Raw genomic sequence first — 17585 nt, 5'->3', positions numbered from 1 at the left:
CATGGCATTTTGTTAAAAAAAAAAAAAAGGTGTTAAAATGTGTTGCACAGTGGGATTCAATTTGATGTTGATTGATCAACTGTTGATTGAGCAACTGTTTGATGCTCAGTTGGCTAAGAGTCCCTCCGACTCTTGGTTTTGGTTGAGGTCGTGATCTCAGGGTCATGACATCGAGCCCCAGGTCGGGCTCCCTGTGTGGGGAGGAATCTGCTGGAGATTCTCTCTCTCTCTCCCTCTTCCCCCACCAAGGGCTAAAGCTCCTCTCTCTCTTTCTAAAGTAAGTAAAATATTTTTAAAAATTAAAAACAAATGTGTGTGAGAGAGAGAAAAAGAGAAAAAAGCTGTAAAGAAGTCGATAGCATTTATTCCCCATTGTCTCAAGGTAATGGCTTTTTTTCAATGACTTTTCCCTTTGGTTCATTGCATTTTTATTTATTATTTATTTATTTATTTATTATTTATTTATTTATTTATTATTTATTTTAAGATTCATTTATTTATTCATGAAAGACACAGACTGAGAGAGAGACAGAGACACAGGCAGAGGAGAAGCAGGCTCCTCGCAGGGAGCCTGACATGGGACTCGATTCTGGATCCTGGGATCACGACCTGAGCTGAAGGCAGGGGCAAAACTGTGAGCCACCCAGGTGTCCCTGTTTATTGCATTTTTATTTATTTTATTTATTTTTTATTTTTTAATGTTTGTTGCATTTTTATTTTTATTTTTTTATTTTTTATTTTTTTCCAAAAACAGTTTAATTAAAAAAAGGTGAAGAATCTGAAAAAATCGGGGGGAGGGGGTGGAACCCAAAAGAGCATACCGTGCGAGTCCACTGGCTCAGTCACAAAGAAACACCATCATCAAAAAAGATATTTAAGTTTAATACAAATTTTATACAAAGAAAATGTGAAAAAATACTTCCATATGCTAAAAGCAATTATGCTTCACAAATAAGGCCAGCTAGGCTATTTTTTTTTTTTTTGACAACTGCAATTCACAAATGTTCTCTCTCTCTCTTTTTTTCTTCTAATACTCTTTGTGTAGTTCTTCTCTAATATGGGTAACTAGCTGGAAACTGTACACAGTTCGCATCCTCTTATCAACAATGAAGAGAAAGTAAACAGGACTAAAATGTACAACAAAATGTACTGGAATGATATCGTACAATTAATTTTCTCATATACATACATCACCTTTTGCTTGTTGCATTTTTAAATTGGTCCCTAAAATCCACCCAAACGCATCCTGTCCTCTATCCTACGTTTTTTACATCTTATTAAAATAAAATAAAAAAAAAAGTATATTCTTTCCCAAAGCCTAAATACGGTGCTTTAAAAAAGAAAAGATCAACTATTGCCGCCCTTAAGAGTTGAATTCACAATAATCTAATTCCTCACCGGAGGTGAGGAAGAGATGAACTTTTCTGTGTTCCGGTTATCTTTGTGATGTATCAGAGCTATAATTACAGATCACCAGGAATGAGACTGGCTTTGCCATTCATGAAAACTACATTTAATAATTCATGTTACTCAAAAAAAAAAAAAAATCTTCGTAACACCAGCTGCTTTATTCAACCAGCGGTCTCAAGGTATGGATTTTCCACATACGTCGTGTTTCGGTGAGACTATTAAAAAAAAAAAAAAAAAAAAAAAGCCTCAAACAAAATTCAGATTTCTTTAAACATTATTGATGAAGACATCTTTATTAAAACATCAATATTTCAACCTTTAAAACATCAGTGAAATGCGTGTGTCCCTAACACTTCCTCCCCACAAAACCCCCAGCTTCTGAGCCTGGAAGGAAGCAAGTGATTCTGTTTGTTTGAGTTGTAAATAAAATAAGAGCAGCTGGCTTCTGCCCCAGGGCTTTGCGGGGGGTGGGGGGTCACCTATGATTCGTCTTTGATTTAATCATACATCTTCTTCTGCTTGATGTTCATGACACATTTGGCTGACTTTGGATTGTTTCCACATTGTTCTAGACGCTTTTCCTCTCCTTCGGAAAACTGGACTTGTTAGATAAAGTGAATTTAGTATGAAGTGAGATGTTTCCCTCTGCCAACATATTCACATAAATACGGCAACAGCCTAGAGGCCTTGGGGGATGCGTACATTTTTTTCTTAAAAAGCTCAACCCCTAAAAAAATAAAAAATAAAAAAATAAAAAAATAAAAAATAAATAAAAATAAAAAATAAATAAAAATAAAAAATAAAAATAAAAAATAAAAATAAAAAATAAAAATAAAAATAATAAATAAATAAATAAATAAATAAATAAATAAATAAATAAATAATAAAAGAAAGCTCAACCCCTGAGCCCCTGAGCTTGTCATTTTCAAGCAACCTCAGGACCTTTGCTCTGTTAAAACCACTGCTCTAAGAAGCCATGCGGTTGCTTTCATCTTTAGGTTCTTCCTTCCCAAGGGTAAACATGAGCATGTGGGCCCATTTCGGGATGGGCATGCTAAGTCCCAGGCCTGGCAAATTCCTTGAGGCAGGGGCACTTGACTTCGATGATAGAATAATGATAAAATAACCGTGTGTGAGTGTGTTTCCACCAGATTACATGTGACTTTGTTGTGAGGATCTTGTATTTAAGAAATATGTTGTGGGGGCCCCTGGGGGGTGGGGGGCCTCAGTGGTGGAGCTTCTGCCTTCGGCTCAGGTCATGATCCCGGGGTCCTGGGAGCAAGTCCCTGCATGGAGCCTGCTTCTCCCTCTGCCTGTGTCTCTGCCTCTCCCTGTGTGTCTCTCATGAATAAATAATTAAAATCTTAAAAAAAAAAAAAAAGACATATGTTGTCACTTTTCTTATGCTGCGATTCTCCGCCATGCCCTCAGGTGCCGCTTACCTGTGCTTTCTTTCCCCGACCTGAAACCTGCCTTCTTAGCTCCTGTGCAGTGCGGGAAGTTTCTATAAGCCCCGGGGCAGGGGGTGGGAGGGTGTGGAGATGCACCGAGCTCAATGCGAGAGGGCGGGTTTGTTTAAACAAAGTGGCTGGTGGGGGGTGCGGAGAATGAATGAGGGGAGCGGAAGGTGCTTAAGGGATTACGTTGAGGCGTCACCAGTATTGTCATGGAGCGTCAGCTGCTAAACTTCTCAGCGCCGCCGGGGTGAAGCAGTGGCAGCAGCCGCACCAGAGAGGAGCGAGCATCCCAGGCAGGCTGAGGGGCCCGCGCTCAGCAGCGGCGCCGGCGGCCAGCAGGGCACCCGCTGGTCTTTGGGGCCGCGGCACCTGCTGCACCTGCTGCACCTGCTGCACCTGCTGCACCTGCTGCACCTGCTGCTAACTGACGCCGAGAGCTCAGCGGTCACCTGTCCCCTGCGTGTGCGGGAGGAGCAGGCCGGGGGTGGCTGGTGCAGGCGCCCCGGGAGCAGCGTGTGCACCCAAGGGTGGCAGGCAGAGGGCAGACGGATCCCTGCTCGGCGGCTGACACCCCAGGAGGCCAGCGTGCCTGCAGCTCTGCAGCCCAGGAGCCTCCCGGAGGCCCTCCAGGAACCGGGTCGGGAGCCGGATGCCTCCCAGGAGCAGGAGGGGTCCCCTGTGACCGGAATCCTCCTGGACGCCCGGGAGGAGCGCTGGCTGTTTCCAAAGGCAGCTGCGGGTCGCGGCCTTGGTGACAAAACTTGCTGCGTGATCTCAAGTGATCTCACGTGGGCTCAGGATGAAACTTTAACCCGGCAAGTGAGTTTCTTTCTTTCCCTGCGCCCCTTTTCTTCCGTCTTTGAGGTTTAAGGCAGAGACAAGCGGGGAGAAAGTTAGGACCTGGTCCCCGGGCAGGTGGCGGCGGGGGCGGGTGGGGGGGTGGTCTGTGTCGAGCTGTCACTCTCAGGCTTGTTCAGAGGACAGAGGGGCGATGACGGTCGCCGGTCCCTGCATGGGGTCCTCTAATTCTGTTGAGATGTTGACGTGACATTTACAAAGGCACAGGCTTCTGGATTATGACTCCTTGCCTCTTGATGTGTTTTGGGGACCCTAGTCCTCTTGATGTGTTTTGGGGACCCTAGTCCTCAAGCGCCGTCCCTGCTTCTCGCTCCCTGACAAAATGTGGAGGTGGGGGGAGGGCAAGGGTGTTGGCACCGTGTTTGCTTTCGCGTGTGCCAGTGCACGTCCTGGGTCATTTCGCTCCGGGAGTGGCAGCTGGTGGAGGTCAGAGGTAACGGGTGAGAGTGACAGCGGCTAAGGCGGGCCCCACCATCAGCAGCCCCGGGTTCTGCGGGCCCTTGGGGTCTGGGGCGCACCTGACGTTTGCACCCTAGATGCCTAGAGGCGCCCCTTTACCAGGGCATCTGTGAGCGCTCACCCAGTGCAACGTGGATCCAGACAGATGTCACCCTCAAAATGCAGAAGCGACGCTCTAGGTAGTGCTGACACCTTTCGTGGCCTTGGCTTTACCAACATACTTGGGGGGCCCCGGGGAAGGTGAGCCCCAGGAGCTCCGGCGCCCTGATGGGTCTCTCCGGAGGGTGCAGGTGCTCACCGACCTGGCAGACGCACACCCGGGGGGGGGGGGGGGCAGGGTGCACCGGGTGCAACACGCCGGCCTCACGGCGGGCTGGCTGCGGGTCCGACTCACTGGCTCTGACCCACAGAGCCGATTGTCCCATCTAGTGACCGGACACGTAAGGGACAGAGTCACGGTGCGGCCTCGGGCCGGAGAGGCAGGTAACTGGAAAGGAGATGCACGCGGCGCTCCCGGGCACTTTCATGGGCACTTTGAAGCTTCTAGGCACCGCCCCCCTCTGCCCCCCTCCTCCCCCCTCCGTGCAGTTATTTTTCACCGCAAATTGGTTGTTCCATCAGTTTCTTTCCTCTTCTCCGGCCGGGGCTAAGTGTGAGTCAGTGCATTTATCTTTCCCTGCGAGTCTTCAGATTTCAGAAACTCGATGCCCGTGACTGTGTGCTCGTCCGCCTCTGAAATAAAGATGCAGCTTCGTGCGTGTCCTGTTGCAGGGAGTGGGGCCCGGCTCGCCTCTGGGCTCCCGAAGGGCAGGGCGGTGAGCAGGTGCGTCCTCGCCCCTTCCCCTCCCGGCTAACCGGTCCCAGCAGGTCAGAGCAGCAGGTCAGAGCAGCTGCTATCTTTTTTTTTTTTTTTTTTTTAAGATTTTAGTTATTTATTTGAGAAACAGATAGAGAGGCCGAGACCCAGGCAGAGGGAGAAGCAGGCTCCATGCAGGGAGCCCGACGCGGGACTCGATCCCGGGTCCCCAGGATCAGGCCCTGGGCTGAAAGTGGTGCTAAACCGCTGAGCCCCCCCGGGCTGCCCGGAGCGGCTGCAATCTCACTGTTACCTGCTTTGGGGAATATCCTGAGCCCCAACTTTCAGTATTTTTTATAAAGAGGTTTAAATGAAACCTTCCATTGTCCAAGAGCTGGTTTTAGACCCATATCCATCAGCGCCAGTATTTGATAAGCTTAGTGCCCGTCTGATCTAAAACCCTACTTTTATTTTTAATTTTTTTTTTACATTTTTATTTATTTATGATAGGCACAGAGTGAGAGAGAGAGAGACAGAGACACAGGCAGAGGGAGAAGCAGGCTCCATGCAGGGAGCCCGACGTGGGATTTGATCCCGGGTCTCCAGGATCGTGCCCGGGGCCAAAGGCAGGCGCTAAACCGCTGGGCCACCCAGGGATCCCTAAAACCCTACTTTTAAAAGGAACGCTGACGATCATAAATTCTCAGCATAAGAGAACCCAGAGTTTAAGCCACGTGCCCGTGACCACCTTTTTTCCTTAGCGTTTCCACGTGGCGGTTGTGCCAAGTGTGAGCCACGGGGTTTCGTTCATCTTAATCACCCAGCTTCGGTGGCAGACAGGCAGACGTGAACCGAAGCCATCTGCAAAACGCCCCCAGACATTTTTTGGGTACCCAGCCTCAGTTTGAAGTTAAATGCAAAAGACCCTTATTGCTTGTTCTTCGTCAAGGGAAATAACCGTTTTTCCTTTGGTCACGACATGTGTGTCAAGCCAGTGTGCGTCGAGTAATGAATGATTCCCTTTAGGAATCACTTGATCGCGTGGGCTTTGCCTTCCTGAACAAACCAGGAAACTTTACAATTGTGGTGTAAAAAATTAAAAAGTTTGGGGCACCCGGGTGGCTCAGCGGTTGAGCGCCTGCCTTTGGCTCAGGGTGTGATCCCCGGGGTCCTGGGATCGAGTCCCCGCATCGGGATCCCTGCATGGAGCCTGCTTCTCCCTCTGCCTGTGTCTCTTCCTTCTTTCTTCTCTGTGTCTTTCATGAATAAATAAATAAGGGGATCCCTGGGTGGCGCAGTGGTTTGGCGCTTGTCTTTGGCCCAGGGCGCGATCCTGGAGACCCGGGATCGAATCCCACATCGGGCTCCCGGTGCATGGAGCCTGCTTCTCCCTCTGCCTGTGTCTCTCCCTCTCTCTCTCACTGTGTGCCTATCATAAATAAATAAAAATTTAAAAAATTAAAAAAAATGAATAAATAAATAAAATCTTAAAAAAAAGTACAAGAAAAAATTAATGGGATCCTCTAAATGGGAATATCTAAGGGTAGATGAGGATACGTCCCATTTGCTGTAAACGTGCAGGTACGATTTCAGATGATAGGAACTTCTGTTGCGGGACATCTGGGTGGCTCAGCGGTTGAGCACCTGCCTTTGGCCCAGGTCATGACCCCGGGGTCCTGGGTTCGAGTCCCACCACGGAGCCTGCTTCTCCCTCTGCCTGAGTCTCTGCCTCTCTCTCTCTCTGTCTCTCATGAATAAATAAAATAAAATTTTTTTTTTTTTAAAAGGAACTTCTGTTCCTACTGGCGGGGTATAAAATACTACAAAGCTCCTCTCATGAGCCAGCTGTTACCTCCACTTTTCTCTGGCCCAGAAACTCCCTGTACACGTCTACATTTTATCGCAGCCTTAATGCTGAAGAACAGCTGAGGGTTTTAAGTTGGATTCTGAACCCCAACCTAGGAATGGATTCAAATTGGCAGAGAAAAACAATCTCCCCAAAGAGACTGCACTGCTTCTAAATGCAGTGAGTGAGTGTATTGTCCGAAAGGTTAATTTTGCGTGGGACTCTGTGCTACGAGTAGGCGTTGGGCATACTCCTTTTGATCCTTGATTTTTTTCCCCCATTTGTTTATTTTTTCTTATTTTTTATTTTTTATTTTTTATTTTTTTTTTTGTAAAGACTTCGTCCGTCCTTGTGGGATCATTGGTGTCCGGCCCCAGGTGGTCACTCCATGTGTCTGTGGCTTCTGCGCAGACCCTAAAATTACGATAATTACGATGCTGAAAAACAGTGGCACCCGATCGGGCGGCTTTCCAAAACTGCCCTTGTTACCACCGAGACGTTGCTTGAAGGTAGATGTGTTTTCTTTCTTTCATAGGCTTTTTTTTTTTTTTTTTTTTTTGTCACTGTTCTGGAATGTGATGGACAAAGTGGGTTTGAAACTAATGATGGCATCACGTAGGGAGCACCCCCCCTTCGCCGTGCAGGTGCCCTGGGGCTGTGTGGGGCCTCAGTACTGCTCAAAGCCACCTTCAAGGGAGAACGAGAACCTGCTGTGATTCATGTGTAGCAAGATTGCGTTCTGCTGGTGGCGTCTCTGTGCAAAGTCCCAAGGATATAAGCCCCGGAAATGGAGCTCGTATATAACTCATTTATATCAGATCCTGGAAGGTGGGGCCTGGGGGGTTCAGTTGGTCAAGCATCTGCCTTCAGCTCAGGTCATGATCTCAGGGTCCTGGGATCCAGTCCTGCACCCAGGTCCCTGCTCAGGGGTGGGGGGAGCCTGGTTCCCAGGGCTTGTGCAGGCTCTCTCTCTCTCTCCTCCATCCCCCCCTTTCTCATTCTCTCAAGTACTTTAAATAACATCCTAGAGCCACTTAGATCGGAGTGGCTGCAGGACCAGAGACCTTACACAGGTATTGCAAATACTCCCTTACGCGTGTGAGCAGGAGGTGGTGGTGGGGGGGGGGGGGGTTAGGCAGTGATTTCAAGTGCGGGTGTGTGAACCCCTGGCCTTGAAGGGCAGTCAGCACCTTCAATGACCCGACCGCCACCTGCAGAGTCATAGGCCTGCCCGGCTACACGCGGCTTGGCCTCAGCCTGTGAATAAGCCACAGGGCGACCAGCAGGAGGGAGCAGCGCCCAGCCCTGCACAGCGCTTGGCGGTTCACGGGAGGAGCGTGGAAGCCCGGCCTGCATTCAGGGACCCACTCTTGTCTGGAAGCCCTGGCATGTGCCCTAAGTGTTTTTTTTTTTTTTTTTTGCTTTGGAGGCCACCCCTGTGGAAGTCAGCCCATCGTGGGGGTTTGGGGCAGGATGGGCCAAGAGGCCGAGTGCATCTGCAAGGGCTGGTAGCTGCAAGGCCAAGTACACGATGCGATGGCCTGGCCTTCCCTTCTCAGGCCGAGGCCGCCGGCTGCTGTCCCCTGTGGGCAGGAGGGCTCCCTCCCCGCGCCCTGCTCCGTGGCCCCGTCTCCCTGCATCTCCCCGCATCTCCCCGGCTGCAGAGAGGTTGCACCGCAGCCCGCAGCCCGCAGCCCGGCTCTGGAAGCTCCACGAGTGCAAGGCGAGGGGCGTCCTCGCGAGTCGCAGAAACTGAAGCGACATCAATCACTCTTTCCTTCGGACTGGTAAATGGAAAAACTCAAAGCGTGTTTGTTGTGCTTCTTGATGGAGAAAAAAAAAAAAAAAGAAAAAAAAAAGAAACTCGACAGGAGGTGTGACCGTCTTTTGGGCTTTTAGACTGGAGGCATCCTCGCCCCTCGCCCCGGCGGATGTGTGGTTCCTGTTACTTTGGAAAGTCATTCATCCCCCTGCCCCGGGAAAGGGCGGGTTTGGGACAGAGGCGAGCAGTGTTGGGCCCGGGGGCGGCCCCGCGGGCGATGAGGCCCCCCATTCACGGGCGGCCGCTGATGAATGCGCCCCTGTGCTCTGCACCCAGGGGCCAGAATGAGCCTTTCTGCTTCTGCATCACTGGATCCTTATGGGCATGCAAATTGTTTATCCAAGGACACTGACTTTCCTTTTTTTTTTTTTTTTTTTTTTTTTGCTTTATGGTTGGAGGGACTGATGTCTTCACCTTGGCAGCACACCACTGGAATCCAGAGGAGGTTCATTAAAACGGGCTGGGAGGCTGTTATGTCTTTAAGTCACTGTCAGAGGGGGAGAGAGAGGGAGAGAGAGAGAGAGAGAGAGAAGGAGAGATGAGGGAGAGAGAGCGAGGGAGGCAGGGAGGCCAGCAGGTGCAACGGGGCCCCCACCCTGCGCCCGCCCCCTGTGCTGCTGACCTCGTGCCTGGCGACCCTGTCCTGGTTTCTGTCTGCAAGGCGGGGACCAAGGCTGCCGGGCGGGGATGTAAATCCACCCTGATCCCAGGCTTGGAACAGGGGAGACCTTGGGGTATCTGGGGTAGGAGCCCCTCCCTCCCCTGACCCGGTGAGGACCCTAGTGAAGGATCCCACCTGGACAAGCTCCCGCCCCTCACCTGGAGGCTCTGATAGGATTTTGTCTCCTCCTCATCTTGCTGCAGGAATTCGGTGACAGCGCACATCTCGCCCCGGGCTCTGCACAGCGTGTTTTAGTAGGTGCACCAACCAGCTCAGGACCCAGGGTATAGTAAGGGCTCCGGGGCAGCCTGGCCCGCGACTGCATGTTTGCCCCGAGGATTACTTTCCGTGGAGTAAGGAAAAGCTGGAGGGGTATTTGGTGTTTCCCTAGGAGCCCTGGGCCACCCGCGTGGTCCCCTGCGGAGCATGGCCTGCGACCCCAGGGTCCCCAGGCTCCCTGGCCCGCATCCGGTTTCCTTAGGAACAGGAAAACCCTAGCTGTGGCCACGCACACCTGTTGGGTCCTGGTGGTGGCTTTTTTTTTTTTTTTTAATAAAGATTTTATTTATTTATTCACAAGAGACACACAGAGAGAGGCAGAGACACAGGCAGAGGGAGAAGCAGGCTCCATGCAGGGAGCCCGACGCGGGACTCGATCCCAGGACCCTGGGGTCACGACCTGGGCCAAGGGCAGCACTAAACTGCTGAGCCACCCGGACTTTTGATCGCTTTGACTTACCTCCTCCCTCAACACGAAACCATTTGTAGAAGACAGAGGTGGCAGGAATTTGGAAAGAATGAGTGACTACCCATAGTGAGAGCAGTGGAGGGCCCCAGCGTGGACGATTCAGTGAGAAAAAGTCACGCCACGGAGAAGGGAACAGGACTTTGTAAAAATGAGGTCAATGTGGGCTTCCTCGTCTGAATTCCAAGACGAGCTCGGAGGAAGGCACCTGACAACGTGCGTGCTTCAGAAATGACACCGTCCGCCCTACCAGTGCCAGCGCTATCCCTGGCTGTGAGGCCGCTGGTGAGCAAATAAACCACGTTGCCAGAAAATGATTGAAGGGCTCAAAATTTCAATTTAGTTGAACTTTCAATTCTTTAATCTGTATCTTATTTTTATTTAAGATTTTATTTTAGTCCTGAGAGACCCAGAGAGAGAGAGAGGCAGAGACACAGGAATAGGGAGAAGCAGGCTCCATGCAGGGAGCCGGACGCGGGACTCGATCCCAGGACCCCAGGATCACACCCTGAGCCAAAGGCAGGTGCTCAGCCACAGAGCCACCCAGGTGTCCCTAATCCTTGAATTTTTAAATACCGAGCACTCTTCGCTAACCAGATTTCCGCGTGGCTGTATGGGGAGGAAAGCAATGTAGGAATATATGCAACCATTTGATTTGAATGCTTTTGCCCTGTTTTCTTCTTCTTATTTTTTTTTTTTTGATGTGTCTCTGAATCCACCTGATAAATGAATGAAGAGAAGACTTGCGGAGTGTCTACGGTGTAGCAGGGACTAAATATACAGTATGCCATCCATTTAACCGCTGCGAGGAGGCCCCTCCCCGGGTAAACTTGACTTCTGAGTATCCCCGCATGAGTTTCTGCATCCAGGAGGTGCCGCCGGCCCGTTACACCTCACTTTCTGTCCGACGCCGTGTGCATCAAGCAGAATGTTCTGTTTCAGACTATTAGCGATTGTGACATGGGCGTGCTGATATTTTACGGAAAATGACAGCGAAGCTTTTAGGCATTTTTACAAGGTTTATGGAGAAATGGTCACTCAGGATATACTGAACAGCATACATTATGTGAGTTCTTATTTCCTATTCATAAATGAGGGTAAAGAACAGGAGAAAATTCAACAGAGCTTCAGGTAATCAGGCTCCGCTGTATTATCGTCGCAAATAATAGTTTCCAAAGAACGGTAAGTTGAGGGGAAGATATTGTGTAGGAGAGGTAATGCTGAAGCAAAGGGCATTTCTAGTATTTACGGGGGACGATGCATATATCCGTCAACAGTGGCCATTGGGGTGTAGGTTATTTCCTCCTCATTTTTTTTTAAACCCACACACATAGGCACATACGTATTTCTACACATACCAGGTAAACCAAAGCAATTTCTTAGAGCTCATGTTTGTTTTAATCAAAGCACAGGTGTGCATGGTCAAAGAAAATCAGATTGCCTATAATTAAATATATGTTCTTGGGGCACCTGGGTGGCTCAGTGGTTGAGCGTCTGCCTTCGGCCCAGGGCGTGATTCCGGGGTCCCACATCGGGCTCTCCGCGGGGAGCCTGCTTCTCCCTCTGCCTGTGTCTCTGCTTCTCTCTGTGTCTCTCACGAGTAAATACATATCTTTTTTAAATAAAAAATAAAAATATTTTAAAATATTTTAAAAATATTTAAAAAATTAAAAAAAATATATGTACTTGCTTCTCTAAGGCCCCACACCACTTTGTTCAATTCTTTTTTTCTGGGCGGAGGGGGTGTCTCTTCTTTATTTCTACTTCTGTCTCTAAATAATATGCGTATGATGCTATGTCTTGATTTATTTGTTTAAAGTATTATTTCCGATTACAGTCCTAAGCATTTGGCTGGTTTATATTATCACCTTATATCTTGTCACCTTATATCATCACCACCTTTTTTATTCTATCCACGTTCGAAATGCACTAAGATACCATAAATTCTACTTACTTTAATTTGCTAATGCTCTGCCAACAATAAGCTGTGGTTTTATTCTCCAATTTTCGTTTTCCTATCTTTCATGCATGGCTTTTTTGTGTGCTTATTTTCCTGCTATCACTATTTATTATTATTTTTTTTTAAATTAAATTCCACAAATGATTCCACAAAGGGTGCAAGACAATACATTTTCCTAAGTTCGTAGAAACATTGGTGGCTCTGTACCATTGTTTTCCCAACATGACAGTTGCTGGTTTCCATCACATCGGGATGTAGACTTGCATGGACGCCCGCATTGCCTCTGAGTGACCTGTGAGCTCCCCCTTGTGACCCCACAGCTCCGGGATTGGGGGATGCAGGAAATAGAGGGCCCATCCCACTGCTCTGGTGCTGCGGGGCTGGGGGGAGTGGAGTCTGTAGGTCACAAGCTCAGCCTTCACACTCCCCTAATTAAGTCCTCCTGGCTCTAGACTCACCTGGTTGCACTGCCTGGAGGACCTCTCTGACAGGTCTTTGTGACTCCTAGGAGATTGATCGATCGAATGATTGATCGGTTGATTCTAAGGAGTTAGCTCATGCACTCAGGGAGGCCGAGGTCCCAGATCTGCAGCCACCCACTCCCTGGAGGACCTCTCTGACAGGTCTTTGTGATTCCTAGGAGATTGATTGACTGATTGAATGATTGATCAATTGATTCTAAGGAGTTAGCTCATGCACTCACCGAGGCCGCCGTCCCAGATCTGCAGCAACCCGCTGGAGAACAGGAGAGCCGGTGATGTCTGGGCCAGAAGGTAGGGGGAGCCCAGTGTCCCAGCCTGAAGATGGGCAGAGAGCTGGAACCCTCCCATCCTCAGCATTTTTATTCTGCTCAGGGCTCCGTCATGGTCATGCCGTGCGTGAGGGGAATCCAGTGTATCCAAATCGGAGGCCTCTGTAGGCCCCGGGCTCAGAAGGAGGTTGGCGCTGGGTGTACATGCGTAAGAACAGACGGACAGAGCGCTGGGGCTCTCGAGTCTTAGAAGGACCCATGTGTCAAAGGCTGTTGATGGTCCCAGGGTGACAGGAACTAGGAGATAAGCAGAGGCCTCCACAGCTGGAGTCCGTTGGTGACCATAGCAGCAGGTCGGGGGCGTTACTGGATGGAAGGCAGCTGGCCTGGAGGTACTTGGGTAGTTGTCCTTGTCATTACTTGACCGTTTTTGTCTTCATGTCTTGCACTTCCAAGAGCTCCTTTCTTGTTCTCCTCCGTTCCTTCACTGCTTTTTGTGTATGGACTTCTCTAATCTTTATAAAGGTAGTGGCCATAGCCCTGTTTATTTGCGTAATGAAGCCTCCTTGGCTTCCTCTGTAAGATTCTTCCTCCCGCCCCCACTTTTCTCACGTGTGTTGCTTCGTGCTCCCAGAGACTGAGCGATTGGTGGGTCTCATGCCTCCCCACGCACGGGGGAGAAGTTATCAGTTAGGGTGTGCAGGACCCTCACACGTCCCTGTTCAACATTTCTATTTTGCTCACGTGGCCGTCGCAGGTGGTTTTTATGTCAACGGGACATTGTGGGGGGTCTGGGGAATGATCGTCCACACATGATTTGCAAATATTCTCCAAATCTTGGGCAGCCCGGGTGGCTCAGCAGTTTAACACCGCTTTCAGTCCAGGGCCTGATCCTGGAGACCCGGGATCGAGTCCCGCGTCGGGCTCCCTGCATGGAGCCTGCTTCTCCCCCTGACTCTCTCTCTTTGTGTCTCTCGTGAATAAATAAATAAAATCTTAAAAAAAAAAATATTCTCCAAGTCTGTCGTCCACACAGCCCCCTATGGAAAATAAGAACAATATGCAAAGGGGATTTTATGGGTCAAGACTGGACTGGACGAGACACATGGGTTTGCTCTGATGTTCCTTTGCCTCGAACTCAGTCACATGGCTGCTTTAAATCACCAGGGAGCTTAAGATATGCACTTTTGTACCTTTGAAGTGTGTTCTGGACAGAAGAGGGGAGTGAATTTTTATGAACAGATAGGTGTGTGTCTGTGTGTGTCACTAAAGTGAGTCATTGAAGCACTCTTCGGTGGTCCCCATATTTGCTCAGGGCTTGTCAGCAGGTGTCAGGGATCCGAACAAAGACCTGGCCTTGTGTTTGATGACCCAGAGTCCGGGGGCTCAGTGCCATCATCTTCAGGAAACACTCCAGTGTCTGGGCTGTGGGGCAGGGAAGGCTTCGGGGACGATTGCTCAGCCCCGGAGGAGGGACCCCAGGCACTGAACCGGATACCCTTGCATAGGATCTGCCGCTGGCACCAGCACCCTCCCCTGCTTGTCCTGGCGCTTCCTCTGCTGAGATCCCCGCACCCTGTATTCTGGGGCGTCGATGGGCTCTCCTCACTTCTGACATTTGCCATGTAATCTTTTGTACTTGGCTTTAAAATAAGTTTCTGGTCTTCTACTTTCAAATTTGTCGCAATCACGCATTTTCTTTTGCCACTTCTTTGTCCTCGTGGTTTCATATTTCTTTTTTCAATTTCCGTGCTGAGCTGACAGTGTGGGGGGGTGACAGATGAGTACTTTGGATCAATCTACATCTTAATATCTCAAATTTGCATTTCAAAACCAAGTGAAGAAAAGGGGCTTTTGAGCCATGATTGGTTTGTAAGGATTTGTATCTAAACACTTGGATCAAAAAAAAAATAAAAATAAATAAAAAATTAAAAAAAAATAAACACTTGGATCTAAAACTTAAAATGTTCCTGGAATATCTTTTATTGATGACAGGATATCAGAAACATATCAATTGCTTTCTGTAAACTGATGATTGTAATCATTACTTCTTTGGAAATACTTGGTTTTGAAAGCTGTCACGTGTGTATCAGTTGCTTTTCAGTGAATTATATTTGCAGCTACTAAAGTCATCTCGAGACTCTACGTTTTGCTACACACACACACACACACACACACACACACGGCTTCATTTCACAGTTATTTCTGCTGCAATGCAATTTACTGTTGAACAGGGATGTTGACAGCATGTTGGGAGGAAGGAAGAGCTGTTCCCTGGCTCATCAGGAAATTCTCTCTCCTGCAGCTTTTCAGCAAGTCACAGGGTAGGAATTTAACAAGGAACAAAATAGAAACAAGATTTTTGGATAAAGTACAGCATTCACACAAAGAGTATGCCTTGGGGCGGTTTTATTATTATTATTTTTTTTTTGGGCCATATCGCAGAGATTCTTGTAAACGTTATAAAATGTCTTGGTTGTCAAATCGATTTTAAGTTACGAATGTTTTTGAAGCCACCCACCATGGTCCAGGGACTTATTTTGTCATGGTGTAAAAGTCAGCCACGATTTCTGGGACATTCGCTCTCATTTCCTCCTATCCTGTGTGGTCGTCAGGATTCTTCTTGAGGGAAGTGATGTTGCTTCTTGAGAGTCACAGATGGGAAATGACCAGTTTTCTAGGGGGTCCTTGATTCTGTGAAGAATCAGGCGCATACATTTGAATTCGACTTCGCCGGCAGCGACCCTGTTCAGTGAATTATGAAAGCCAATGCTCTGTGTCCAGGGCCCTGCACCCCCACTGCTCGTCTGGGATGGGTGATAGCCTGTCCTCCTCCCCACCCCACAGGGTGCTCCCCGTTGCAGCCAAGGGACCCCCCCAGGCATCGTCTTCCTGGAATCATCTGCAAAATGCAGTCTTCCTTTTTTTTAAAATAATAAATTTATTTTTTATTGGTGATCAATTTGCCAACGTACAGAATAACACCCAGTGCTCATCCCGTCAAGTGCCCCCCTCAGTGCCCGTCACCCAGTCACCCCCACCCCCCACCCTCCTCCCCTTCCACCACCCCCAGTTCTTTTCCCAGAGTTAGGAGTCTTCATGCTCTGTCTCCCTTTCTGATATTTCCTACCCACTTCCAACCACTCCTTCATCTTTGAACCTCTGTCTTTTTATTTGCACGGCACACATTTCTCCTTTGTTTTGTCGTTACTGCAGTTTGGTTTTTGAATCTTATTTCTTCACATGCTCTTCACGTTGGGTTTTCAGGCAGTTTTTGCTTTAGGTACATCTTACAAGTTCATGTGCTCAGATACACTTCCTCACTGTTCTCCTCTTCCCTTCTTTCACCCCACTGCTGATTTTCTCCATGCACCGTTCATTTAAATGCTTAGCTCAGTTCTGTCTGCAGATTGCAGCCAGCATCCTCCCTCCCAACAGCTCCAGCTTACCACCAACCCCTCCACCTCTGTTCTCAAGCTCAGGTCTGCACCATCAACCACCTGTGGACATTGCATGGGTATTTCAGGCTCACTGAGTGTGAGGTAGGTTTACCACCTCCCCTCTGCTCACCTCTATTCTGCTTCTGTGACTAGTAACAACCAACACCACATGGCACAAGCTCAAAACCTGAGGATCAGCTCTGGGATTCCCATCAGTTCTATCTCCTTCTCAGCTTGAGAACCAAACCCTCCTCTCATCATCCTTCCCTGGAGGTCCTCATCATTTCTGGCGAGATACACATCCCCCAACCAACCCATTTTTCCTGTTTCCACTTCTGGCTGCAGCCCTTCATCCCTTTCCCACATAATTCTTCGTCTGCAAAGCATGCATGCGTAGTTTTATTGTCCTTCACTTTGTGGCCCTTGGCAGATACGGTGTTTTTTACTGATGGAAGGTTTATGAACCCTGCGGCTCTCTGCACCACTTTTAGAACATTCTTTCTCACCTTGTGTTTCTGGGTCATATTTTGGTGATTCTCGCAATATTTTAAACTTTTAGTTATTGTATTTGTTATGGTGATCTGTGATTGGTGATTATGACTCCCAGAAAGCTTGGATGACTGCTAGCATTTATTAGCAACAAGGCTTTTCTTTTTTTTTTTTTTTTAATTAAGGTATGCACTTTTTTTTTTTTTTTAGAGAGAGAGAGAGAGAGTAAATACCCTTGCAAATCTAATAGACTACAACATTGTGTAGGCATAACTTGTATATTTTATATGCGGTGGGAAACCAAAAAATTCATTTGACTTGCTTTATGGTGATATTTGCTTTACTACAATCCGGGATGAACTCCCACTGTCTCCCAGGTTTGCCTGTACTGCCAACCTCATCCCTGCCTTGCTAAGATATTTCAATATTTTCTCTTTCTATTTATTTAGACTCTTCCTTGGATCCTTTCTCTCTGCCTAAGCTAGTTTATTCAAAGGAATACAAAGGAAACGTGTTGTTCTATGTAACTGAAAACCCAGAGATGTAGATCTGACTTGCCACAAGGATTTAAGACTCTAGCATGACTTTGAGGTGCATCTCCTCATTTACTTCCTCTGCTAGTGGACTCTGTTCTCGAAATCCTTGTGTTGGCTGTTGGCAGCTCTCAGCTCACACCATCACAGCATCTAATACAAAAGAAAATAGTGATCGTTCAACCAGGATCCTCTGTATTGGGTCTGTATTGGGTCTGAGGGGAGGACGGAAAACATTTTAAGTCAAGACACCTTTTTCTTGTGACTATTCTATACTTTGTGTTTTTGATTCCTATAAACACTCTAAGTCAAAGGCTATACTCTCGGGTCCCTGGAGAAGGGTCACGTCTAGGCAGGA

The 17585-nt window shown here is 48.3% G+C and overlaps 1 protein-coding gene across 2 annotated transcripts in view; it reads left to right on the top strand.

Annotated features, from left to right (window-relative positions):
• Positions 1–3032: 3032 nt before the first annotated feature.
• Positions 3033–17585, top strand: part of PCDH15 (protocadherin related 15) — an 869139-nt gene continuing 854586 nt past the window's right edge. For both annotated transcript variants that reach the window (XM_077874888.1, XM_077874887.1), the window contains exon 1: positions 3033–3686. The gene's annotated coding sequence lies outside the window, so the exon portion shown is untranslated. The remainder of the gene's footprint in view (positions 3687–17585) is intronic.

This window comes from Canis aureus, chromosome 27 (assembly GCF_053574225.1).
Source record: "Canis aureus isolate CA01 chromosome 27, VMU_Caureus_v.1.0, whole genome shotgun sequence".
NCBI lineage: Eukaryota > Metazoa > Chordata > Mammalia > Carnivora > Canidae > Canis > Canis aureus.
This window is presented reverse-complemented; position numbering and strand designations above follow the sequence as displayed.